At 53.4% G+C, this 27,348-nt stretch overlaps 2 long non-coding RNA genes across 2 annotated transcripts; one reads left to right on the forward strand and one right to left on the reverse strand.

Annotated features, from left to right (window-relative positions):
• The first annotated feature begins 860 nt into the window (after positions 1–860).
• Positions 861–27,281, forward strand: LOC126929470 (uncharacterized). The gene is made up of 4 exons (XR_007717186.1): positions 861–898; positions 4,027–4,123; positions 11,370–11,473; positions 26,769–27,281. It is a non-coding gene; the product is annotated as an uncharacterized LOC126929470 (long non-coding RNA).
• LOC126929469 (uncharacterized) lies at positions 1,560–7,084 on the reverse strand. The gene is made up of 4 exons (XR_007717185.1): positions 6,640–7,084; positions 5,651–5,721; positions 2,730–2,845; positions 1,560–2,025 (listed from the first exon to the last, which is right to left on the reverse strand). It is a non-coding gene; the product is annotated as an uncharacterized LOC126929469 (long non-coding RNA).
• Positions 27,282–27,348: the final 67 nt, after the last annotated feature.

Raw genomic sequence — 27,348 nt, forward strand, 5'->3', positions numbered from 1 at the left:
CTGAAGCGAGTCATGACCAACACGTAACAGGGATGTAAACAGGGCTATGTGTTTCTGTGGATGCACAGAAAACGGCCGGGAAAAAGGAGGCTGCACCCCCAGCTGCTTTTAATCAGAAGGAACGGAGACTGTAAAACAGGAAAATTCAGCTTCATTGTCGTCTGAACTTTTTTTTTTTTTTTTTTGATGCGGAGCCCCCAGGCTGGAGTGCAGTGGTGCGATCTCGGCTCATCACTGCAACCTCCGCCTCCCGGGTTCACGCGATTCTCCTGCCTCAGCCTCCCGCCGGGACCGGTATAGACACAAATATGCTAACATTGTGTCTGAAAACACTTCCTTGGATATAAGCTCTCACTGTTTCTCTCCTGATTATAAACCATGTCACAGCCCCCCAGCAGTTCTGAAGGCCCTGAGCCCAGGCGGGAACTCAGACTGAATCGCGACGTCATTCAGGCACTAAAAACACGCCCGGGCCCAGAGCGCTGCCCGCCTGAGGCTTCCGGTCTGCGAAACAATTTTATTTAAATTCTATGCAAAATAGCACCCTCTGCCCTTCTTCCCAGCGTCCTGCTTGCTGGGAGGCTCACTGGAGGCGCAGCAGGGAGCAGCCTGGCTTTTCCTACGGGCTCATCGAAAGCCTCGCTGGGAGAATTTCCCAAGATATTTTGCTGTTTGCTCAAACACACATTTTATATTTTAAATGCAGGCATTTGAGAGGGAAATCTGTAGCGTCTGAAGCATGGGTCTGTGGCTTTCAGCGGAGCACCCTGAAGGCCCTTCCCAAGATGGCCGGGGCTTCCGCCTGCTGCCCTCCTTCCCGTGGTGCTGAGCGCGGGCGGGGCGCGGCAGCGTCTCTCTGAGGGCGTGGGTTTGGGGGTCCCGCAGGCTGTGGTCCCGGGTGAGGGATGCGAGCAGCAGCTCTAGAGGGGAACTGGGGGAGCGTGGCTCGGTGAGGTCGTGCTCGGAACACCCTCATCCCCGAACTTGTGTGATACAGCGTCGCACAAGAAGAATTCAAAACCGCGAGAAGAGGAGGACGCGGCCAGGCTGCACCCAGCCCCGGCGCCGCTGTCGGGAGGGAGAGGCAGGCCGGGCTGAGCGGGGCCGCGGGGACGCGCGCTCCCGGGCTTCTCCGGAGTCGGCCGGGGCCAGGCCCAGGACTGAGGCCGGACCGCGCGTCCCGCCCCTCACACCCCTGGAAACACCCTCAGGGTTAGTAACACAAGCTCTGGGCCCCCCCGAGCCGGGGTTGAGTTTCTTTTTTCTTTTTTTTTGAGACGGAGTCTGGCTCTGTCGCCCAGGCTGGAGTGCAGTGGCGCGATCTCAGCTCACTGCAAGCTCCGCCCCCCGGGTTCCCGCCATTCTCCTGCCTCAGCCTCCCGAGGAGCTGGGACTACAGGCGCCGCCACCGTGCCCGGCTAATTTTTTGTATTTTTAGTAGAGACGGGGTTTCACTGTGGTCTCGATCTCCTGACCTTGTGATCCGCCCGCCTCGGCCTCCCAAAGTGCTGGGATTACAGGCGTGAGCCACCGCACCCGGCATGGGTTGAGTTTCATGAAAAGCAGCTGGTTGCATCCTGGAGCCAGGAAAAGAGGCGCACAGGGGCCGGCGGGCCAGGGCCACGGAGGAGCAAGACCCCTGGGGAGAGGCCCGGGTCTAGGCCGGGGCCAGGGGAGCGTGGTGGAGACCTCAAAAATGGCAGCACACGGAAACAGGCGAAACAATTAAACGTAGCGCTTGTGGTAGTTTAAACCACACAGGGGCAAACGCTGTGACTCTGCCCGGATTCAGAGTGGGGGTCTGTGGCTCTCCCCGCAGGCTGCAGGGACCGGGCTCTGGGGAACCAACGGAAGGTAACAGAACGAGGCTGCTTTTCCTCCAGGCTGTTCGGTGCCGACACTTGTTCGCTGACTCCTGACTTAGAGTCCCGCGTGGCCAGAGAACTCTGGGTGCTTCGGGGCCACCATGGTGAGAGGAGAGGCCGCCCCACCAACGGAAGAAGCGATGGAGACGGTCTTTACGACCTAAGAACAGAAAGAGTTTCTTATACGCAATCTGAAAAGTAAATATTTATTTATTTATTTATCCATCGAGATAGAATCCTGCTCTGTCGCCCAGGCTGGAGTGCAATGGCATGATCTCGGCTCGTTGCAACCTCCGCCTCCCGGGTTCAAGCGATTCCCCTGCCTCAGTCTCCTGAGTAGCTGGGATTATAGGCGCCCGCCACCACCACCAGCTAATTTTGTATTTTTAATAGAGACGGGGTTTCACCATGTTGACCAGGCTGGTCTTGAACCCCTGACCTCAGGTGATCCACCTGCCTCGGTCTCCCAAAGTGCTGGGATTACGGGGGTGAGCCACCGTGCCGGGCCAAAAATCATTTTTTAAATGACCACATGAAAAGTAAATGTCCTGTATCACAGAGCATTTTCTGAGGAAAATGAAAGCCACAGACCCAGAAGACATTTGTGACACATATGAAAAACAAAAACTCATTTTCGAAACATACACAGCATTGCTATGAATCATTTAAAAAAATGATTTCATCTCCTCTACAGAAGCCTGAGTGAAGGACAAGGACAGATCATTATAAACCAGGGAGCTTGAAGAGCTAGTTAACAAGCACAGAAAATAGGTTCCCCCACACTGTTAATCAAGAAAATTAAAACTGTAATGAGATGCCACATCGTATCCATGGGATTACTAAAAGTAGAAAGTTCCACAATACCCCTTGTTGACGGAGCAGGGGAGCAGCAGAAGCCTGCAGGAGATGAGACTGTAAACGTGCAAGGACATACTGGAGAACAGTTGACAGTATCTCACTCAGGTGTATCAAGCCAAGTGCTGAAAGAAGAATTGGTTGTCATAAAGAAAACAGAAACCCAGCCTGGATGTAGCTTATCCCTCCAAGGGAAAGTTACAAAGAAGTTAAAATGAATGGGCTGCATCTCTGTGTAACAATTTGGATCAATATCAAAGACACATTTGTTAAAGCAAGGTGTACAATGAAACGTGCAACATGAAACCATTTGTCTGTTTATTAAAACACAGAAAACCTAACTCCACCTGGCTTATGACCACACACGTGTTAGAATTTGAAAAAAAGGAAAGGGAAGGAGGCTGGCTACACATGCACTTTTGGAAAATTTCAGCCTCTGAAGGTCTGGGGCACCAGGCAGAGACCACGGCAGCCTTCAGGGATATGAGGCCAGTCCTTCAACTACATTTGCAAGGTTTTGTTTCTTAGGAAAATATTTAAAGCAAATATTTCAAAAATGACTAACTCTGAGTGGTAGGGAGTCGCCGTTTTATAGATGATTCACTTTTTCCTGGGCTTGGAATGTTTCATTTTTTAAAAGGCAAATGAGATGCTGCCTTTCCAACAGATAAAGGCTTAGCTGGTATCTCTGTCACTGCCCAGCAGTGCCTGAGGATGCGGGGGCAGCTGCCCAGCACAGAGGCCGGGCGGGTCTGGTCCGCGAGCTCGGGTTCTCATCCTCTGCACATGCATCTGCTCCTGTGCGTCTCTGTGCACACGCTTGTATCTGGATACAGAGTCCTGCGCCCCGTGTAGATGCACAGATATGTGCATCTGGGTAGATGTGCTGGTTCACTGTGTGAGCATGCACAGACACTTGTTCACAGTGTGCTCCCTGTCTCTGTCGCTGAGATGTTTCCTAGCTGTGCACAGAATTCACTCTCCTACTGGAGGGCTCTGACTGAAAGCCCTGATGGGGCAGGCCTTCTCTTGACGCTTGGTTAACGTATACCTGTTCCATCTGTGTGCCCACATCTGCTCTCCTCCCTCCCTCCTTCATAGCACTTACCCCTCTGATAGGTTTGCTGGTGTCCCCACCCAAATCTCATCTTGAATTGTAGTTCCCATAATCCCTACGTATTGTTCGAGGGATCCCATGGGAGGTAATTGAATCATGGGGGTGGTTGCCCAGATGCTGTGGTTCTCGTGATAGTGAGTTCTCTTGAGATCTGATGGTTTTATAAGGGGCTTTTCCTCCTTTTTCTAGGCACTTCTCCTTGCTGCTGCCACATGAAGAAGGATGTGTTTGCTTCCCCTTCTGCCATGATTTTAAGTTTCCTGAGACCTTCCAGCCATGCTGAACTGTGAGTCAATCAAACCTTTTTCCTCTATAAATTACCCAGTCTCTGGTACGTCTTTATTAGCAGTGTGAGAATGGACTAATACGTTCTCCTAATGTAGTATATATGTGTTGGCTCATTTGTCACTGCCTGTCCATCTCCAGTCTCTAGAATACGAGATCTCTAAGAATAGAGACACTGTCTATATCAGCTGTTCATGGCTCAGTCCCAGTGCCTGGAACAGCATGAGGCATCTGGCATGTGCTTGACAAACATTTGCAGGGAATATATGTGCATGAACCTGCATGTGCGGAAACAGGTGCATAGGAACATGGATTGTGGACGTGCCTGTATGTGCGTGCATATGTATACCACTATGTGTACATAGCTTATTGTGTATTTGCAGTGAGGTTTTCAAACCTCTGTCTTGTTTCCAGGATTTCCTGAAGACACTATCACAGTCAAGTGGTCTGCCTGGTACTGAGCCATCAGACCACCCAGCATGTCCTCACCCACATGGACAGGTGACAGGGGGCTCTGAGTATGCCTCAGTGCACCTTACGCGCCTGTGAAGGTTGGGAGCCTGAGTGCAGCTCCTGTGGCACTGCCCACAGGCAGGGAGATGCCTCCTCAGTGCTCCTGACCCTCGGTGGAGGAGTGGCCAGCGTGTCTGCTGGCAGTGCGTCCACACAGATGTCCTGCGCCCAAAGGGCAAGTGGGAAACAAAGGAAAATGTCTGTCTGAAGGAAAAGGCAAAGCAATTTGGATTTCTGCGAGAAAATGAGACTGCATGTGGCACTGTAAATCCCCTTGCTGTTGAATTTCTCGCGCCCCCCAAATACACCCTTCATATTGACATGTCTGGAACCTTAAACTGAACCAAGTTGAAAAGTGAGATTAATTAGGGCTGAGTTAACAGTTAACACATACAATGAAATATTGAATGAGGCTTACTGAGCAAACAAGAATATACAGAAGTGGAGGAGACAAAGAGGATATTAAAAATGCAGAGAGTGATGAGGCAGATAGCTGCGACAAATAATGAAAAACAGTAAAGGAGATAAGGCAGATACTGGAGGAGCAAAGAGTCTCTGAAATAGATGTCGGTATCGAAAGATGCTAAACACGCTTCTAAAGAGGCTTTCTAGCCGACACAGGGAGCTCACTGATGGATGAAGTAGAAACATTTTTAAATGGAATCAAACAGGGCAAAGCGGGAGAAGAAAAAGAAGCAGGTAAACCAGTAAATTAACTTTCCTTGCGTGTGCCGTATACTATTTGTGAGCGAGCAGTGAATGCTGTGGATCCCTGGAGGGGCTGGGGGCTGCGGTGGGAGGGTTTCGCTGCAATGAAGCAGAGGTGGTGCCTTTGGACCTCTTCTCCTGAACCTTCAGGGAGAGACGCAGAATATTCAAAATGTGAAGATGCAACGATTCAAATGAGTGTGCAGGTTTTCAGGGTGGTTGCTAAACCCAAAAAGACCGACAGCTTCGGGCGAAAGACTGCACAAAGACCAGCTTTAAATTTTTACTGAAGCAATGGGAAATTTACCTCGTAAGCCTTGAAAACTTCCCAAAGGGGTTCCTGTTCGTTCCTGTGGATCCTAATGGGCCAGCGTAGACCTGTTAGTCAAAAGAGGATTTACCTACATTGCACACTCGTTCGGACTGGCAGGGAAGTCAATGCCACTTCCAGATGTTTTCAGGGCATGAACCCTGTCCGTTCCCACGCCCTCCAATGGCTGTTACACAGGGATGCCCACTTCTGGACAGAAGTGATTCATGCAAAATGAGAACCATGACCACAGAAGGTTTTGTGCATTTGGTTATTTCAATATTTAAGTGTATGCATGAATGCTCAGGGTAAAAACGCTTGGAGTTTAACTCAATTAAAAATTTATACATTATTCATCTTCTATGGACTGTCCACCATGTAACCCAGAGAGCTGAGGGGGTAGAAATACATTCATTCATTCACTGTCTCCTTAAATATTTACTGAGCACTTGTTGCACGTCGAATAACTCCTTGTTGTAGGTTCCTCATGGTGGCTCTGCAGGAAGGATGCAGAGTGTCCTGAGGGGCTACTGGGAAAGTCCACTTGGGGTTGAGGGATCTGGGAGAGCTCCCTGGAGGAGGAGGTGTTGGACTACAGCGATGGGAACATGGAGGAGCTGGAGCGAGACGTGGGTGCCAGTCAGCACAAGAAAGACCCGCACAGAGAAAGTCAGGCTGGGGTGAGAGGGAGCCCCCTGAGCTGTGAGCTCAGCCTGAGACCATGGGAAGCCACCGAGGAGCTGGGGAGCCAGGCTGAGTCTGACCCCACTGATGCAGATTCCTCTGTGGGCTTGGGGAAGGCCAGAGACAGAGCCGCAGGTGGGGGCTTTGGTGAAGGGAGCGAGAGTGTGAGCCAGTGCCATGTAGAGAGGACAGATGCAGGGATGCCAGCCAGGGTGCCCTTGGCCAAGAAAGAAAGGTCCAGCAGGCGCAGTATCAGAGCAGGGTCCCAGAGGAAGGCAACAGGGATAGTTCTGGTTTCTTACCTCGGCCACTAGGAAGATGGTGATGCTCTGAGGGTGACGAGGCCACAGGGTGGGAGGGAGGAGGAGGAGCCTCCCCCTGCAAGCTCTGTTAGGGGGGCACACATCAGTGGCTCCCCACCACCCTCTGGACGAAGCCCAGAGCACAGAGCACTTGAGGCTACTGGGTGTCCCTGGTCCCCGCTCCGCCAAACAGCTCTCCTGTCGCCGGCCTAATCTCCATGGCCGGGCATTCTGAACCCACGCATCCAGCTCCCAAGTGGTTCACAGGCTCCCAGCCCAGGCCACGTGCGTGTGCTGCCTCCCTGTGGGAGAGGCTCCTGTCCTAGACCCATGCACCTGCTCCCAGCTCAGCCCTCAGCTTAAAGGCCCCTTCCAGGGTCAGGGTCCCAACTGGGAACCCCCATTCTGGGCTCTGCAAATGCCTCCCAGCACTTACTCCCCACAATGCTCTGTCCGAGGGTCTTGGCCTCTGGCTTGTGAGCTCACAGAGGGCCGCGCCCTTGCACTCACCTTCCCGTTCACCTGCAGGGCCAGGCCTTGTGCCGGCATAGAGGTGAATGGGCACACGCTTCCCATCTGCTGGGGAGATTCTCGCTCTGCTGGCTCTGCCTCACCCCTGGGGGCTCTGCCAGCTCCTCAGAACCCTGAGTCTGGGGCATGACGTGGCCTCAGGTCTGGGCCAGATGACGTAGTGCAGGCTCTAGGCCCCGGGACAGACGTGGCACTTCCTGCATCAACTCTGTTGCTGGCCTCACCAGGGCTTCCCTCCCCAAGCCTCAGGGGCTGCGGGGTACCCACCCGCTCCACAGAACACGTGCGCGGGCCTCCAGGAGATGGTTAATAGAACGGATAGGTTTTAGGGAAGTTTGTTTTTATAGCTCTTACATTTATTTATATTTATCAAATATGTACCCATCACTAAAATCTCTTCCGAGCATTTTCAAAAATTAAAGAGTTGCATCTAAAAATACTGACCTTGATGTTCAGCGTGTGTGGGTAACTCCCCAGGCCCAGAGACATCAAGATCAGATGTGACAGCAGCCATGGCTGCTCAGGGGGCCGGGGATGCGGGAAAGGGGTGGCTCTCAAATAGTCTTGACAAGCAGCTGAATATGGTTGTGTCAGATTTGGAAAGTGCAGCCTGAGAATTTGAAATCCGTTCATTCCCCACCCCCCAACCATTTTTTCATGTATTCATTCATTCAGCACACCCTGAATGAGCACTCTTTTATTTGATACCTATCCAGGGGCACTGCACAGGCTCATGACCGTCATACGCCCAGTCTGGCCCCATGGTGTGCCTGAGCAGAGGACTGTTAGCAGGTGGGTCCTTCCATCCTCCATGATAAATGCTGAGAAAAGAAAGATCAAGGGCTTCAGAGCCCGTGGGAGGGATACAGACGGGGGCTGGGCAGCTGCTAAGAAAACTGCCTGGGCCACAGGGTGGCCGTGACCATGAGGAGGGGGGAAGGACCCAGAGGAGCGGGGGAATCCTTGCTGTGGAAGGCACCACATGAGCTGCGTGAAGTCAGAGTCAAAAGCAAACCCGTCTCCTCCTGACAGCGGGACCCAGGAGGCAGGACAACCTGCCAGAGAGGCTGAAGGAGGTTCTCTCGCGCTGGATCCTCGACAAGAAAAAGGAAGAGGGTCTCCCCTGCTTCCCTCGCCCACAACAGCTGATCTTCCAGAGGTCGGCCGTTTCGTTCCTTGTCTTCAGAATCTGGTGGAGTTGGAGGCAGACACCTGAGGTCAGGAAGGGAAGGTGAGACCCGACCCAGGAAAGCTGAGTCCTCCTGAACCCTCAGGGCTGGGGTGAGGGGCCAGTGCCCGACCCAGACACCAACACAGCCCTGCAGTGAGAGGCGATCTCAGCAGATGGACGGGCACTGCCCGGATGATGAACTGGTCAGCACTGCAGTGGCCCTCTTGGCCTAATTTGCCCACCTGAAGAGCTGCCAGGTCTCCAGTGACCCTAGTATCATGGCCAGGAGAGGAGCAGGGTGACCTGAGGGTGCAGAGAAGGTTCTGCTGTGATCAAGTCCCCCTGCCAGGTCAGAGGCTCAGAGGTTTGGGAGGGGAGGGATTTCCTGTTAAAGCAGCAGGATCCCTGTGGGCCCAGAGGGAAACACAGACATGGCGGGCGTCCCATGGAGTGGGAGTGAACAGGAGCAGGAAGGAGGTGGGTGCAGCCCCCACACAGGCCTCAGGTCACACTGGACGTTTCCTCAGCAAGTGTCACCTGGGTGGTGACGAATGGGGGAGGAGAACAAGTGGAGTGCAGAGAGTAGCAGTGTGAAGCTGCACCGCCTGGTCCCCACTCGAGGTAAACAGGGTTTGCTCTGCTGGAGGAGCCCACCCTGGCTGCAGACACGGGGCAACCATGTGAGAAAGGTCGGACCCAGGCCCACTCGCCTTCCACATGCGTCTTAGGGATGGGGATGCCTGCGCCAGCAGCAGCCTTGCTGCCCCTTCGTCCCCCAGTGCACCTGCCAGGGCAAAGCCAACAGGGAGTGCCAAGGACCTGAAGGGGGAGGCGGGCTTGACTCTGAGGCAGGGCACGGACACCAGACCATGTGGAGGAGCAGCTGAAACAGGGCCGGTGGCAGCAACCACCTGTGAGATGTGCCAACCAGTGAGCCTTGTTTAGTTTACCATTGCCATGGCAAGACCCAGAAGTTACTGCCACTTTCCATGGTAAAAACCCAATGACCCTGAGGTTTCTGCCCCTTTTCTAGAAACTTCTGCATAAACCAACCCTTAGTTAGCATGTAGTTAAAAGTGGATATAAATATGATTCGGGGCTGCCTCTGAGCTGCTGTGCTGGGTGCACTGCCCACGGGGAGTCCTGCTCTTCTGGGACCAGCCCCCTCGGCTACCGCAGCAATAAAAGCTGCTACAGCACCCGCTCACCTTGGAATTCTTTCAGGGGCAAAACCAGTAACAGACCTGGGCTAAGCCCCCATTTTGGGGTCTGCCTGCCCCACATCAGACCTGCCCAGGGTTGCCCCACCACTCCTAAAGGAAGATAAGACGCGGGTGGGGGCAGCCACCAGGCCAACTGTTCAGATTGCCCGATGCCAGCTCCTTTGCATCCTGGAACCCAGAGACGCAGGGCAAGCCCCAGCACCTGGGTGCTCAATGGGGGAGGCCCCTGAGAGGTGGCCACAGGCAGGTCTGGTGGCCGCCGGGAACCTGGGGGAGGCCCCCGAGAGGTGGCCACAGGCAGGTCTGGTGGCCGCCGGGAACCTGGGGGAGGCCCCCGAGAGGTGGCCACAGGCAGGTCTGGTGGCCGCCGGGAACCTGGGGGAGGCCCCCGAGAGGTGGCCACAGGCAGGTCTGGTGGCCGCCGGGAACCTGGGGGAGGCCCCTGAGAGGTGGCCACAGGCAGGTCTGGTGGCCGCCGGGAACCTGGGGGAGGCCCCTGAGAGGTGGCCACAGGCAGACGCTTGGGTTTAGGCACCTTACCCCATTGCCTGGTCGGGCCCCAGCCCCTGCTCACCTGGAAAGCAACAGGAAGGGACGTCAGGCTTCAAGTGTGGAAACCATGTGTGCGGGGACCTGGAGTGGGAAGCAGCTCCCAGGCCTGGCCTGAGGCCCCTGGCATCTCCCTCAGAGGGGAGCAGAGGGAAGCCTCTCCTGGGACGCCACTAGCTTTGCTTCTGGGCCCTGCACTGTTGCATGAGTCTGTGTGATTCTGCCGGATTCCGCCTTGCTCTGCATTGGTCTCCCCGCCGCCTCAGCCCCGCTAGCCTCTGGAATCCAGCCCTCCAGCAGCCACCCTTCCGCCTGGCATCTTTCTTATCCTACCTTTGGTTTCCACCCAATGACTGTTCTTTCCCTCCTGGAAGTTACCACCAGGACACCTCCAAGCCCAGCCCCTCTCTGGACATCACATCATTCCTGCTGTGGTCTGAAGGTTTCTGTCCCCTCAAAATGTATTTGTCAAATTCTCGCCCCCAAGGTGATGGTATTAGGAGGTGGGGCCTCCGGGGGGTGATGAGGCCATGGGGCCGAGCCCTCCTGGAAAGGATTGGTGCCCTTAAGAAAGAGGCCCAGAGAGCTCCCTCGCCCCTTTCACTGCAGGAGGACACACACAGCACCAGCTTCTATGGGGCACTGGCCTCGGCCGATGCTGACTCTGCTGGCACCTCGACTTCCTGGCCTCCAGGACCGTGAGAAATGAATTTCCATGGTATTTTGTTACAGAGCCCAGGCCGACTAAAACAATTCCCGTGCTCGCTGGAGAATCAGCAGGTGCATTTGCGTCTTAAAAACACCTTCAGTGGCACCAGCTTCCCCCCACGGCACCGGTTCTCGTCACTCTCCGAGGCTGCCCTCACCTTCGCAGGCCGTGAATTGTTAAGAGAATTTAGCCACAAACCAGGCAAGAATCTTTCCTACGTGTCAGCAGCCAGAAGGCTTTGTAGATAATATTCTTCTTTAAAATTCAGTAATTATGTATCTAGTTGCTACCAACCAGAGAGAAAAATATGCATATTAAAAAGTCCATAATTACATAATAAGCACTTACTGTCAATTGCATTCTGCTGCCGTGTACTCTCTGTCCCCTTTATCTTAAAAAAATTCAAAAACAATTACCACAAACACTAAAATAAATCAAGCACCAAGTGTCAGGTTAATGCAAAATTAGGGGTTTACTTTGAGCACATAGATAAGTTTTAATTCAGATGCCATCAGTCCTAACCACATGGGATCTGTGGCCCTGCCAGGATCACTGGAGAGCTGGAAGTACCTTGGAAGGGCTGAATGGCAAAGGACTCAGGAGGACACCCGAGGAATCACTTGCTTGGATTGGAAGCTGCCAGAGTGTCAGGTAATTTGGGGAAGGTGGGCAGCCTCCCTGAGACTCAGTGTCTTCACAGGGAAGATGCAGTATTTACTTCATAGAGGTTGCTGTGGAAACCATATGCCCAGATTTCACCACAAAATCAAGCAAAATAAAAGAAATGGGGTGAAAAACGGTGCCTCATCCCAGTTCTCTTATAGCTTCGTGGTCATATGACCCAGTCCTTGCCAGGGGGTGCCAGTGAAAGTGCCTGTGTGAATCCTGAGAAAGGCCCTTTCACAGGAACACGTTTGGCCGGCTCCTGCCTTTGCCCTTTCCTGTGCTCTGTGGAGAATGCGGATGCGATGCTGGAGGTGTGGCTGCCGTCTTGTGTCTTTGAGGCAGCCTAGGATTGGCTGAGCAGAAAGATTTAAGGAGGCCATGTCCCTGATGGCACCCAGGAGCCAATGGGCCACCCTGGACTGCTTCCCCCTTGACCATTTTAGTAGCTGAGAAAGCAACCTGACATTGTGCTTCTCTCTTGGGAATTGCTCTTACTTGCATGTTAATGGAAGGTCGGTACCCAGTGGGTGTGCAATGTCGAAGCTCTTATTTCAAGGTAGGAATGATGTCATCTTGAGTCTTTCACATCCTAAGCCTGTGACCCAGGCGTGGGGAGAAAATCAAGTCAGGCTGCGCGTTCTGGGCTTCTTTCTGCTGAAAAGCCCTAAGGAGTCGCCCTGCTTCCACTGATGGTGGACAGAAGCCCCGCTGCTGGCTCCAGAGATATCTCCTCATTCTTAGCTGAGAGCGTACCCCTTCCTCCCTGACCAAACCTTCCGAGGAGCCCACTGGCTCAGAGGTGAGATTTGCATCTGGTTTTGAAGACGCTGAGCATCAGCTCCTTTGCACGCCTTGCCTGCGTGCTTCAATGCACAGGTGGGCTGGCTGCTCATCCCTCCCATCCTCGCCAGGGCTGATCTGCCCTGAGTCGGGGGTAGTGCTCAGATGGCAGCTCTTTCTGTCTTCGGCGTGTGTCCTCCCCTGGGTGTTCCTCCAGCATCATACTGTCTCTCAGAGCCCTGTTCAGGACACCAAGCGCCTCCCTGCAGCCCTCTGGGCAGCGGAATTGGGCCAGGGCTCAGCTCTGGGTACTGGAAGCTTTCACCTGTCCACCTTTCCTTCCAGCATGCTACCCCAGCATGACCGTGTTTCACGTCTGCCATGGCATAGGAACAGTGGAGGATCCCTGTTGGACTTGATCCAGGGAGCACCCTGGGGAAGGGACCTAGGAGCATAGAGGGCAGAACAACCTCCACCGGCCTTCAGCCTCTGCTCCTCCAGGTGTCCATCGAGCAGCCTTAGGCAGCAGAGCACCTGTGAGGGCTTCTCCATCTGCCCCCAGCGCTCCCCAGACACCCACAACTTTCACTATTGATTTGGACCTCAATCCAATGCCCTACTCAAACGACCTCCCCCAGGACCCTTTCTACCACAGCACCTCATGCATCCTCTTCCAGGACTTGGCTCTATTTTTTTAACGACCATCGGTCACCCCGACTTGCATTTATTGGCTCCATTTGTTCAATACCGCAGCCCACCACCAGAAGAGAAGCCACCCAAGCAGGGATCTGGTCTCTGGTCTGTCCCTGAGCTTGGAAGGTCACATGGCTCTCAGTTGTTTCCTGAAGAATGCTTGTAGAGTAAGTGGAGAAATGAATGAACGTGTGAACAAATGAATGAGTGTATAAAAAGTACTTCATCCAACTTGCTGGTCTCTCTCTACCGTCTTTCCCTGGCCCTTGCTCCCCAGCTGTCCTGGGTCTATAGCTCCCCTTTAGTTCCCTGTGCCTCTGCAGAATATTCCACTGCCCAGGGCTCCACTGTCTCCAGCCTGCCAAGGCGTGTGTGAGGCTTTCCAGTGGCTCTGGGGCTGCTGGCTCTGTACCCACTCCCAGCACGCTCTGTCTCTCCCTCTGCACCGGTTGACTTTAAGCTCCGAGTCCCTCACCGTGACCAGCACTTGGCCAGGATTCCTGTTGAATGGATTGATGAGTCAATGATCAACAGATGAAAAAAATACAATAGAATTTTAATAATGGCTTAAAATCCAAGAATAGAATGATTTTTTTTTTTAAAGAATCCCACAGCCAAGTTCTGTGTATGGGAATTGAAGCCAGGGCCAGAAAAATAACAAATAAACAAACAAATCTGTCTTTTGATTCCTCTGCCCTGGAGGCAGCTTGCTAAGTCCCTGGACCCTGCAGTCGTCTGCTAATTTGTTTCCCTAAAGCTGCCAAGCACGGCCTGGCTGCAGTGACACGGCTGGGTCTGCTGTCACCTGGGTACCAGAGATGCAGGCTCCAGAAGTTCTTTCCCTCCCCAAACCAAATGTGGTCCATGATGCTCTGACTGTGCCAGCACCAGGAGCAGAGGTTGCTTCCAGCCATGGACTTCGGCCTCTCGCTAGGGGAAAGACTGGCTCCTGGAATGCAGTGCCTGCCAGAAGAGAGTCTACACAGCTTTGCACTGGAGTGGTTGTGGCAATGATGGGTTTGGGAGAGAAACCTTGTACCACCCTGTACAGCTCTTGCCCTCAACACACCAAGGGCAGCTATCTTCCAGCCTGAAGCCTTTTCAAAGATGCAGTGTGTGTGTATGTGTGCGCGAGCACACACATACACCACTGCATAAAAATGAATCGTTATGGAATTCAGATCAAGAAGCTCTCCCAGACCACAACTGCCCTTTTGTCTGGTCTGCAGAGCTGAGGGTTGCTATCCTGAGGAGGCCAGGACCTCAAGTGAAGATGATAAAGGAAGCGGGAGAGGAGGAGGAGCTGGGTGTGAGAAAGCGGAGACCCGTGGGAGGGACAATGGAGTCCCAAACTGGACGGAGACCTGGAGAGCAGCGGGGAGCCCCCCATGGCCACCATCAATACAGAAATACAGACAGCAACCAGGTGGGATGAACAGGTCTTAAATTCCACTGGGGCCTCCACTCGGAACCCTGGGTCTGCTGGCTGGATGAGCGAGATCACAGCATGGGGACTGGGCTCCCCCAGGGGCAGTGTGCAGGTGATATTTCCATTGCTGGCCTGGTGACCACACGGAGCTTCTGCGACATGGCGCTGGGCTGGAGAGTCCAGGTGGCTACAGGGCTCAGGGGTGAGACCACACAACCCAGTTGTCTCATCTCCTTCCAAACTTAGTCTCAGATTTGGGGTCCTGCACGTCTTCACCTGGTATCAAATGCTTGTTAACGTCACAGCCACCATGCAGCAATCACGCGTGTGTTTTCATCCTCCCGATGGCCTGTGAGTCCAGCAGCAGCCCGTTTTATTTTTCATTCAGAAACCTGAGAGGTGAAAGCTGAGTCACTTTTCCAAAGTCACCGAGTGGCTCAGTTGCAGGGCCAGAACGAAAACCAGGGCTCGGGCCAGTCCCTCCACCTCCGCCTTCCACCCAGAGTGTCCAGGGACAGGAGGAGCAGCTGTGTGGGGAAATTGCAGTGACACATGCGCAAAGCAAAACATGATCAAATTAAAGAAATGCAATTCCCAAATAAAGATTCTCCGCAAAGTAACACAAGGAGAGAAAACCAAACACCGCATGTTCTCACTCATAATTGGGAGCCGAAGAATGAGAACACTTGGACACACGGAGGGGAACATCACATACCGGGGCCTGTCGGGGGCTGGGGGGCTGGGGGAAGGAGAGCATTAGGACAAATACCTAATGTAAATGACAAGTTGATGGGTGCAACAACCAACATGGCACATGTATACCTGTGTATCCAGTCTGCAGTGGTGCACATGTACCCCAGAACTTAGAGTATAATAATAGAAAATAAATAAAGGGAAATTAAATAAGAAAAAAAAAGAAACTCCAGTACGTTAAAAGAAAATACCTTAAAATATCCTCCAGACAGCCCAGTGCCCGTGGGTTTCTCTGGTGTCCGACCTCACAGGATAATTTTTGTGCCTTACATGTCACAGAAGCAGTCATAATCAGAGACGGAGGGCCCGTCTCATCTTTGGGAGATGCTGAAAGGCCAGTGTCCACCGGCCCTGACATTTCATTTCTGCCCCCGTTTTCCTGTAAAGAGACAGAGGAAACGGGACAGCGGCCTTCGGGGTCAGCATTCGGGAGCTGCCTGGTGGCAGGCGAGGACCCGAGGCATTAGCGGCGTCTTCAGCTCCTGGGCCTGCTGAGCTCTGACCCACCCTCGGGTGGCTCAGAGGTGGCCGGTTCACTTCGAGAAGCCCAGGGAACAGATTCTTCCTGAATGAGTTTCAGAGAACAATCTGCACTCTGGCAGCTTCCCAGCAGCTGCAAGTGGAGGTGGGAGGAGACCCGAGGTCGGGAGTCTCTAAAGTGTTTGCCTTTTTCACTCTTGATGGAGAAAAGCCCAGATGTGACTGTGGTTGGACAAGGTCCTGTCACATGGCATGTGTAGGTTCTGGGCTCACATGGCTATCCTGGGGGCATCCAGGGTACTTAGGGGTCGCCCTTTAGCCTTCAGAGAGCTGCCTGGGAAGTGCTCACCTTGCGCATAGCTGTGGCCCCTCCAGCTGCAGGATTCCCCTCCTCCTGCTCCCCAATCCTTCCCACCCAGAACCCCTCTTCTCCCTCTCCTTGCCCCCTCCCATCCCCGGCCCCTCCCACTCCCAGCATCCTCTCTCCCACTCCCAGACCCTCCCACTCCCAGCATCCTCTCTCCCACTCCCAGACCCTCCCACTCCCAGCATCCTCTCTCCCACTCCCAGCCCCTCCCACTCCCAGCATCCTCTCTCCCACTCCCAGCATCCTCTCTCCCACTCCCAGCATCCTCTCTCCCACCCCCGGCCCCTCCCACTCCCAGCATCCTCTCTCCCACCCCCGGCCCCTCCCACTCCCAGCATCCTCTCTCCCACTCCCAGCCCCTCCCACTCCCAGCATCCTCTCTCCCACTCCCTGACCCCTCCCACTCCCAGCATCCTCTCTCCCACTCCCAGACCCTCCCACTCTCAGCATCCTCTCTCCCACTCCCTGACCCCTCCCACTCCCGGCATCCTCTCTCCCACACCCGGCCCCTCCCACTCCCAGCATCCTCTCTCCCACTCCCAGCATCCTCTCTCCCACTCCCAGACCCTCCCACTCCCAGCATCCTCTCTCCCACCCCCGGCCCCTCCCACTCCCAGCATCCTCTCTCCCAGCCCATCCTTCCTGGCTCCAGTCTTGCAGACTTTCCTGCCCCAGGCACCACCCAACTCCCGCGGCGCCCTCTTCCACAGCCTCTGAACTGGCTTCGTCTCAGTCATGTTCACAGGTCAAGATCATTCTTTTTTGTTTCGGTTTTTTTTTTTTTTTTTTTTTGGGTGAGACAAAGTCTCACTCTATCGCCAAGGCTTGAGTGCAATGGTATAATCGCAGTTCACTGCACCCTCTGCCTCCCGGGTTCAAGCGATTCTCCTGCCTCAGCCTCCAGAGTAGCTGGGATTACAGGTGCATGCCCCCACACCCGGCTAATTTTTGTATTTTTACTAGAGATGGGGTTTTTCCATGTTGGCCAGGCTATTCTCAAACTCCTGACCTCAGGGGACCCACCCGCCTCGTCCTCCCGAAGTGCTGAGATTACAGCTGTGAGCCACTATGCCTGGCCCGGTTCATCCTCTGTGATGGACAAGGTCTTTCCACCGTGTGCTGCGCCACTGGGGCAGGGCCTGCTCCGCATCTCCTCCAGGCCTGCCTCCGCGCGTCCCATCACCTCCCTGCGGCCGGCGTCCCAGCAGCCAGCGGCTCCCTTCCCACTGGCCGTGTGAGGCCAGCAGTGACAGGAGCGAAGTTTATCTCTTTTGCTTAAAAGGAATCTTAATGATTAACTTCCTGCTCTTTCTGGGTCCTGATAGCGGGACTGGGAGCTGCCTGGGCTGCACTCCGCTGATTACAGGCTGCCGGGAGGAGCTGTGGGCAGGGAGAGAGCTCAACGCCCTGGCCGTCCTCTCTCAGGAGGATGCTACACAGCGTGAGGGAAACCTCTGGGGTTTTGCACAGAAGCCTGGCTGGGCTGGCCAGCTAAACTCTGCTATGCCTGTGTCCCATTCAGAAGAATATTTGGCTTCTCCCCGTTCTGTCTGTGCTGAAGCCGGCTCAGTGCCTCTCCTTGGGCATAGGTGGGAGGTGTTGCAGATTTGGACTTGCTGGCTGGTGGAGTGCACGCTTGGCATTTGATGGGCGCTGCCTGGGGTCTGGCTCTGTGCTGTCCATGAGGCCCCCCACTGGTTGCCCTCCCAACACTCAGTGTGACTGGATTTCAGGATGTCACGTGACTTCCTGAGTGTTTCTCTCATTACTAAGGAGCTGGGTCACCTTTTCTGTGTGTGCTGCCACGGGCCCGAGGCGTTAGCGGCGTCCTCAGCTCCTGGGCCTGCTGAGCTCTGACCCACTCTCGGGTGTCTCAGAGGTGGCTGGTTCACTTCGAGAAGCCCAGGGAACAGATTCTTCCTGAATGAGTTTCGGAGAACAACCTGCACTCTGGCAGCTTCCCAGCAGCTGGAAGTGGAGGCGGGAGGAGACCCGAGGTCGGGAGTCTCCTCCAGGGACTGAGCGTTTATGGTCTGAGCCTCCTTTTCCGTGGGATTATTTCTTTATTGTTTATTTGTATGCATTCTTTCTATTTTTTGGATGTACCCTTTTGTTTGCATTGGTTATAAATAACTTAATTGAAATTGCTTCTTTCATAGATGGGATGTGACGCGTATGGTCAGAGGTGAGTCTTCCTCTGTTTCTTAAGGGGTCTATATTTCTTAACAGAAAAAAAACTATCCACTTCTTTGTTGATGACTCAAGTTTTTGTCTTATTGATACTCTTTATTTCTTGTTCTTAATATTATTTCTCATTTTTCCTGTTATGTATTTATTTTTTATACTATTCCAGTTTTCTTTGCGTCTTTTCGTGGTGTGACAGTTGTACCTCCCACGGCTGATCTCCTCTGGATACTCACGTTGTGTATCTATAGCACACACACACACACACGCACACATCCACACACGCACAGGTATTTGACCTTTATTTTTTGGTATTGATTTCCGTGACGGAACAATGTCTGTGGAGTCCGTGTTGGGTCCGAGGAGAGACGGAGTGTGCCTTTATCTCCCACCTCTGCTTCACTTCTCGCTTTTGTCAAAATAGCCTGGGATTGTAGAGGCATTGTTTACGTTTCAAAAGGGCCATTCTCTAGAGTGTGGAAAATCAGTCCCTCCCAGCCAGGGCCAATAACTTTACACATAAACAGCGACGCCTCCTGCAAGAAACCCGAGGGCATTTATTTAGCTTGATCGCATACAGGTGTCTGGCAGGAGGAAGATGTATTGAATTTTTAACTGTCAGTTAAAATAGAGAGTATTGAACTTTCTATTTTGGTAGCCTTTCTGAGCAAGGTCAATACCATGTTATTTCAGTCTGGAGCTGAAGGTTGGTGACGTCTGTCACCTGTCACCTCCGAGCTGATATTCATAATCCAGGCAATTCTCTGTCTGGCAGGAGAGCACAGGAAATGCATCCCCTCGGCCTGCCTGATAGTGGGAGCCACGGGATAGAGGCCCTGGGTGGGCGGTGAAATCAGAGAGGACACTGGACCTTACTGATGGGGTCTGTGCCCTGGTCCTGGAGCCTGCGGGACCCAGCTCTCCAACCCTGGGGCCTCGCCCGCAGCAGCGGCCTCCGCCTGGTTACTGTCCAGCAGGGGCACCATGACCCGCAGGCCTGTGAGGCAGGCAGGACTGTAGGGGAGGGCCAGACTTCAGGCCATCAGGAAACTCCACGCGTCTTGGTTCCCTTGTTTGTGACACGGCAACCTCGATGGGACACCCTGTACCCCAAAGATCTGGCCCTTGCCGCTCAGTCTGCACACGCCGGGCCTGGCTGCGGCTCCAGGAAGGCTTCAAGGAGGAGATGGGTCCGAGCCTGAGCCTGGCCCTGTGTGAGGACTGGGACGGAGCCCCCCAGAGTGCAGAGACCCTGAGCCCAGGAAGGCTGGCAGGCGGAGGGGGCTCCATGCTGGCCTGTGGGGATGGGTGTGAAGGTCTCACTTATATGGGGCAACCGAGGGGAGGGGACAGAATTTGCATAGACTAAAACCCAGGAAGGACGGGCAGGGATGTCATACACGGAGGTGGCATTTTAGCCTGGAGACAAGGGCTGTCCCTGGAGGTCTCTGAGCTGCAGACCGAGGGATGACAGTGGTCCTGCGCCCACAGTGAGACTCTCCCAGGATCCCAAAGAAAGCGTCCTGTCTGTGAGGTCACTGCCTCCCACCCACACCCAGGAGCAAGGCCCCCAAGCAGCAGTCCCCAAAGAATGGCCTCTGTGTCACTGTTGCCCCTCGGCAAGCCTCACCCAGGAAGCCAGGAGGAGGCCTTCGAGGAAGCCGGGTGGGCAGAATGTCAGGGCTGTGGGCCCCGTCCTCGCTGCAGGCCGCCTTCTCTGTCTGACGTTAGAAGTCACCGTCCAGGCAGAACCACCCTGGAGAGGGCGTGGCGTCCGCTCAGGAGCAGGGAAAGGCCGTGGGGCAGCGGGCTGCTGAGGAGGGCAGGCGTGGGGAGGAGAAGCCCCCGATCCGGCCAGCCCAGGCCCCCTGTGACTCGGAAGGAGTTGAACTAGGGTCCTGCCTGCTGGGACACAGCCCTTGTGCCTGCCACAAGGTGAGTCCCATAGCTGGGTCCATGCCAGGAGCCTCCCAGGGGCCAGGGCTTCTTCCGGAAGATTGGGAGAAGTGAACCTTTTGATTAGTCATGGAGGTGTAGGGGGCTGAGTGGGGTGCTGATCTCTGTCTGCACCATTTCCACCCAAGTTGCCCAAAGCCTCTACATCCGACGTATTCAGGCTTGACTCAGGGCCCTGCCACTGCCACTCCTAATCCTCCTGCTTCTTCCACAGCAGGTGAACATCACCCGTATTCCCCAACGCCGAAGTCCAAGTTACAAATCCTGGGACATCGAGTCCTCCCCGCCCAAGCTTGCTCTGGATCTGGAGGGGCTAGCTCTGAACTGGAGAAGGGCCTGCCACGCTCTCCCCGTCCTGTTCCTCTACGCACAGAGCATGTTTCACTCTTCAGGTGCCTTGGTCAAAAGCAGGGCCCATCTCAGGACTGTCCAGCAACCCTGAGGTCTGCAGGTCCCACCCTCCTCCAAGCTGCCAGTGTCTGCCTGGGGCCAGGTCACCACCGCCTGCCCGAGAGGGACCCAGAAGGGGGAGCTTGGCCGGGTCCACCACCCACCCTGTGGGCCTCAGAAGCTCCAGAGCCCCAAGTCAGACAGTCTCCTGGGAGCGTGCTGAACCGGGGTTTGTAATTGTTTTTTTGTTTGTTTTGTTTTTTGTTTTTTTTCAGATGGAGTCTCGCTCTGTCTCCCAGGCTGGAGTACAGTGGCGTGATCTCAGCTCACTACAACCTCTGCCTCCCGGGTTCAGGCGATTCTCCTGCCTCAGCCTCCCGAGTAGCTGGGACTACAGGTGCATGTCACCATGCCCAGCTAAGTTTTGTATTTTTAGTAGAGATGGGGTTTCATCATGTTGGCCAGGATGGTCTCGATCTCTTGACCTCGTGATCTGCCTGCCTCTGCCTCCCAAAGTGCTGAGATTACAGGCATGAGCCACCGCACCAGCCCGTACTTGTTTTCATTGTGACTTAAATTAAACTTCAAGCTCTTAATCCCATGGTCCCTGTAACAGGATGTCTGTGGCAAGTATGCTGCCCTCTGCCCCCTACAAACTCTAGAGCACCGTGAGGCCTCCACCTGCTTCCATGTGAGAGGAGCCGCAGGTGGAGGAGGCCAGCTGAGAAATGTCCCATTTTAGGATTTTATGCACCTTTTGAAGTTAAGTACAGAATTGAGCAGAAATGACACCCAGACGGGGAAGCCACTCGTGGGCAGAAGGAAGCTGCAGCCTGGAAATGGAGAACATTCCAGAAACTGGCAAGGCTGCCCTGGAGCAGGGCTGGGGGCATCTCACTCATGAATCTCACATCCACGACAGAAAGAAGTTCACGAATCGGCACACCCGAGGCCATTTCCCAACCCCCGTGTGTCAGGAGCCCAGGCCCCATCCGGCTGTGACCTCAGAGAGCCACCAGCACTCAGGGCCCCAGGGCAAGGGCTGGGGGCGGACAGACTCCACCTGGCACGGTGGGTTCAGGGCAACAGCATCTCAAGCGAGGTGTGTGCAGCTTGGAGCTGGAGGTCTTCCACGCCGCCACTGACCTGGTGTTGGAGCTGGAGGTCTTCCACGCCGCCACTGACCTGGAGCCGGGCGGCTGCTGTCACGTGCAACCTCAAAATGCCTGCATGATGGGGAGACAGGAAGCATCACTCCCATCTTTAGCAGCAAGGGAAGGTGCTCAGGGTGGGCACACGACCCACCCAGCATCTTGGAGCCTATGAGTGTCCTCTGAGACTGAAGATTTCAAAGCTGGCCACAATGTTTCTGGGTCGTCTGTGGGCTCCTGTCTGTGAGATCCAGCATCTTACACTTCACGCCCCAAGTCTCAGGGGAAAAGGGCGGAAAGAGATGCCTCTCTTAGGGAAACCAGGGAGAGAGGGGTGAAGATGGTCCCATCACCAAGTGTGCTGCGTGTCCAGCTATCCACATATGTCGCCTCTAATTACCCCCAACTAAATACGAATTATTGCTTCTGTTCCACAGAAGATAAAACTAAGGACCAAAGAGGCTCCCAAAAGTCCCACAGCCCCCCAGAGGGTGCGGCCGGGTGGGAATTTAAACTGGTCTTTCTGTCTCCAGGGCTGGAGCCAGGCTCTGAAGCTGCTTTGCCCCCTCCAACCTTATTGTTCCTTCTGGGAGTCGGTCTCCCTCCGAGCACGCTGATCTCTCTCCTCCTTTCAGGAGGCCAATCCTACCAGCCCCCTGCACACGGCGGATCGGTCCCGCCAGCCCCCTGCACACAGACTCTCCAGGAATGCCTTTCCCAGGCCCAGATGCTTGATTTCATCCACGTGGCCCTCAGCGGAGGCTGCGTTCCTGCTCAGCGCTCTGCCTTTTGGCTGCAGGGCAGCCTGGCGAGGGTGGTCTGCACCAACCACTTCCCTGCCCCTCAGCAGCCGACAGTGGCATTTGGGGATCTTGTTTCTGGGGAGCCTGTGGCAATGCATCTCTCCTGTTTCAGGGACACACCAGCCGTCTTCCTCTGCGGCGCCTGGGGCAGGTCACACCGCCCAGGGGGTCCGCCTGGCAGTGGCAAGTCTGTGTCCTCTGCCAGCCCAGGGTGTCTGATGTCCAGGAGAGGATTTGGGAGGAGTCTTTTGTTAGCAAAAGGTCACAGGGACACTCACCTTTGCAGTGCACCAAGAAGACAAAGGCTGTCCTCAGCGTCCGGAGGATCCGTTTAATTCATGCCCACAGCAGGGATGGAGCCTTCTGAAAAATGCAAACTCACGGCTCTAGACTGCTGGCTGAAGATCACGGGACGAGGAGGCAGGGAGAATTTACTGAGATTCCAGGCATTTTCTAGACTCCCTGCTCTGCAGTGCTGGGGGGCGACACAGGATTCTCCTGCTCTGCTGGCAGGGGTGGCCTGGCCGTACGTGCCAGGAGCCCGGCAGCCTGCTCCGTCTGCCTGCTCACTTGCTACGGGGCGTCCCGGGCCTCCCTGCTCCTGCTAACACGCTGCCGGTGGTCACAGCCTCCTCTGGCCTGGATTCACTCTCCTCCATGCCCAGCTGTCCAGGGGTTCCTACGCACCCTCCCTGGCTCGGGTCCAGGCCAGAGACCCCAGGGAAGTCTCCAAGGTGGCCCTGCTTTCCCTACTCCTTCAGAACTGCTCCCCCCCACCTGCAGGCCCCAGGCATCTTCTCCCATGGAGGCTCCTGCTCTGCTTCACACCCACCCCGGCTCCCACGTGCAAGCCCAGGGAAGAATCTGCCTCGGGATCAAACCGAATCCACTGCCCATGTGTGGCATGGAGGCCCATGTGCCTGTCCCTCTGACGGGCACTTCCAAAGGGCCCACTGAGAAGGAGCAGAGTCCCTGCCCAGGGCCCCAAGCGTTCGCTGAGGAGGCATCAGGCATCAAGGCAGCAGGCAGACCCACTCCCTTGGACAGCTGCATGGACACCAGGGCAGGGGGTGACCAGGGCCTCGAGGTCTGGAGCAGGGAAAGCTTCATGGAGGAGGGGGTGTTTGGACATACCTTGGTGAATGGGAAGGAGTTGATGGGAGATGGGTAGAGGGAAGGCAGGAAGGAAGGAGAGGTGGAGGGCATGATGGTGGGAACGGCTAGGCATTCATGCTGACAGCTGGAGGGGGAAGGAGAAACGCGGCTTTAGAATTGGGCGAGGGGCACCCTGACCCCACTCATCCCCCAGATGGCCACCCCTCTGGGGCTTCTGAGTCCAAGGGAATGCATCTGTTTAATATTAATAGACATTTTCCATTTACTTCCAAAGAAAGGCTGCAAATCTAATTGTCACCATCAATGTCAGGAGCTCTTGTTGCCTTGTATTTCCCCTGACAATTATTTTAAGCATTGCCAATCAAATATGTGAAAGACAGCAAGTCAATCAGACACATAATTATTCATAAAAATGAGTTTGAACTTCTATCAACAGTTCCTCTTCTTTAAATTGCCGATTTACACCCTTCATTAATTTTGCATTTTGCTGTTAGAACGTGTCCTGTTTGTTCTGCGCACGCCTTGCCCATGGTGAACATTTGACTTTGGGGTTTCTGAACTTGCTCCCAGGCCCTTCCTTCAGCGAGAGCCAGACCAGCCTCACTTTCAACACCTGTGAAGTTGTGGGGTGCCCGGACCTCGATCGCCTGTCTACTGCCTGTGATGACTGTATTCCTTGGGGTGTGTGTGACGTTCACACACATCACTGCTGAGGCGTCGATGCCTTGATGTCTGTGATGCAGATTTCGGAGAGCCTGGGCCAGCATTTCTTGGAAGAGTCGGCATCTGTGAAGATCACAGTTACAAACACACTGGAGAGGTCTCTTCTCAGCTGGCTTCAGAGTTTTCGTCTTCTCGTGCCATTAGTAACCGACAGAATAAGCATATTACACTAGCAAAATGTGGCTTTTAGGATGACTGGATATAAAATAACAAAAAAAAAACCCACATTTTTTTCTACACTAGCAGCAAACAGACATGGAACTGGATAATAATCTCCCATTCAAAAATGGCAGCGTAAGCTGTACACGCTGCAGAGAACTAAATGAAAAAGGCACAGATCTCATAAGAAGAAAAATCTAAAATGGTGCCGATAGCCTCAGAGAAAGACCTGAATGAATAGAAAGAAACTTGGGATTACTAGGAAAATCTGACACTATAAAAATATGATTTCTTCTTCAGTATTTTATTTTATTTTCGTTTTTATTTATTTATTTATTTTTGAGACGGGGTCTCGCTCTGTCGCCCGGGCTGGAGTGCAGTGGCCGGATCTCAGCTCACTGCAAGCTCCACCTCTCGGGTTCACACCATGCTCCTGCCTCAGCCTCCTGAGTAGCTGGGACTACAGGCGCCCACCACGTCGCCCGGCTAGTTTTTTGTATTTTTTAGTAGAGACGGGGTTTCACCGTGTTAGACAGGATGGTCTCGATCTCCTGACCTCGTGATCCGCCCGTCTCGGCCTCCCAAAGTGCTGGGATTACAGGCTTGAGCCACCGCGCCCGGCCAGTATTTTATTAATTAATCTAACTATGAAAAGAAAACAATCCCAAATAGAATCGGAGTTTTCTTTGATATGGCACAGATAATGTTAAAATTCACCTAAAGGAACAGCCAGCTCTCTCTTTATCTGAGAATATTTTTTTAAAGAGCTAACAATGAGGGGTCACTCACCTTGTCAGATAAAAAGCTCGATACAGAGCAGCTTTGGCTCAGGGATCAATGACTAGATGAGTGGAACAAGTCACAGCAATATCTAGCTGGGTGTGGTGACTCACACCTGTGATCCCAGCATTTTGGGAGGCCAAGGCAGGAGGATTGCTTGAGCCCAGGAGTTTCAGACCAGCCTGGGCAACATGGAGAAATCCCATCTCCACAAAAAAATTAAATCATCTGGGTGTGGTGGTGTGCACCTGTAGTCCCAGCTACTCAGGAGGCTGAGCTGAGAGGATCTCTGGAGCCTGGGAGGTCCAGGCTCCAGTGAGCCATCACTGCCCCATTCTGCTCCAGCCTGAGCAACAAAGCAAGACCTTGTCTAAAAGAAAATCTAGGTCCATTTTGTTATGGAAACTCGGCTAATTGTGGTTTCTTAATCTTATGGAGAAAGGATAATTTATTTTATTGGTATTAACATAACTGACCACTTGGAATTAAAAACATTTCTTCCTCATACCTGATTATAATGAGTTCAACACTGATCACCTATCTGTAAAAGTAAAATATTTAAATGTCTTAGAAGAAAATGTAGACGGAGCTCAGCCTTGGTAACTTGGTGAAATCCTGTCTCCACAAAGAAACAAACAAAAATAAAGAATTCGCTGGGCACAGTAGTGCATGTCTATGTTCCCAGCTACACAGAAGGCTGAGGCAGGAAGATCCCTTGAACCCAGGAGTTCCCGGCTAAAGTGAGTATGATCACACCACTGCTCCCCAGCCTGGTAACAGAGCAAGACTCACAAGACTCTGTCTCAAAAAAAAGAAAAGAAAAGAAAATTTAGAATAACATTTGTCTAGCTTTTGAGCAAGGAATTTTCTTATAACAAAATCAAGAAGCCATATTTGAGAATATAGATACATTTGACTACACAAAGCTTTAAAAAAGAGTGGATGTCAAAAATTCTATAGGCATTCTAAAACATAGCATACATCTGTAATATATATTCTTATAACCACGAAAAGTTAGTCTTCATAATGGACAAGGCATTTCTACCATTGAACACGAAACATCCTAACGCCAAAATATAAAATTAATAAAGGGTTTGAATAGGCAATTTAAAGAAGAGGAAATGTTAATATATATTCAAACTCATGTTACTTTTATTAATAATTATATTACAGATGGCCTTACTATCTTTCATCCATTTGGCTGGCAACACAAAGAATTGTCAGAAGGTGACCACAGGGTGACAGGCGCTCCTGACTTGGTGAAACTTAGAGTTGCAGCAGTTTTCTTTGGAAGTCGTCTGGCAGTCCCTATGGAAAATGCACTTTAGTCATAATTCTTGCATTTCAAAGTTGCTCCTTTCTACACAAGAGCCCGCAGTGAGGATGTCTGCATGCGTTTCTGGACAGTCTCTGCCTTGTCCAGTGCAGGAGCCATGAGCCACGTGTGGTTACTGAACACCCGACATGTGGCTAGTGCAGAGTTTTTATTTCCCTTCATTTCAATTATTTTAAACAGCCACATGTCATGCATGACCACCACATGGGACAGTGCAGCTCTGAGCAGTCGTGAAGCCAATGACCTGGATCTCAGCTAATGCTGCAGAAGGAGAATAAGAAAAAGAAAAAGAAAAGAAAGAACACAAGTTCCTCCACCATTGCCAGCTGGCTGAGCTTCAATCTTAATGGACCAAGTGCGTATTGAGTAACATGTCTGGAAACATAAGGCGTGTGCTCTCAGGGAGCTTACACTCTAGCAGGGAGGACCCAGGTGTGAAAATGGAAGGTCTCACAAACAGGATGCAGTGAGCCAGGTGCCTGCCCAGCAGACAGCCCGGTCACACAGGGTCTTGCGAGGAGACCCCACACCACATGCGCTTGATGCTTCCCTTCTCACACCTGCTCTGTCCTCCGTGAAGTTCTAGATCTGCACCTTCTGGGGCGGAGAACGGTGACTTCCCCTGAACGCTGCTCTGACCACCACAAGCCCTGCCTTGATGGGTCCCAACCCAGGCAGTGCTGGGACACAGAGTCCATCCAGCCATGAGCAGACCCAGCACTGACCGGGGGAGCTGATGCTGCTTTCGAGAAATTTGCTT

This window comes from Macaca thibetana, chromosome 10 (assembly GCF_024542745.1).
Source record: "Macaca thibetana thibetana isolate TM-01 chromosome 10, ASM2454274v1, whole genome shotgun sequence".
Lineage (NCBI taxonomy): Eukaryota > Metazoa > Chordata > Mammalia > Primates > Cercopithecidae > Macaca > Macaca thibetana.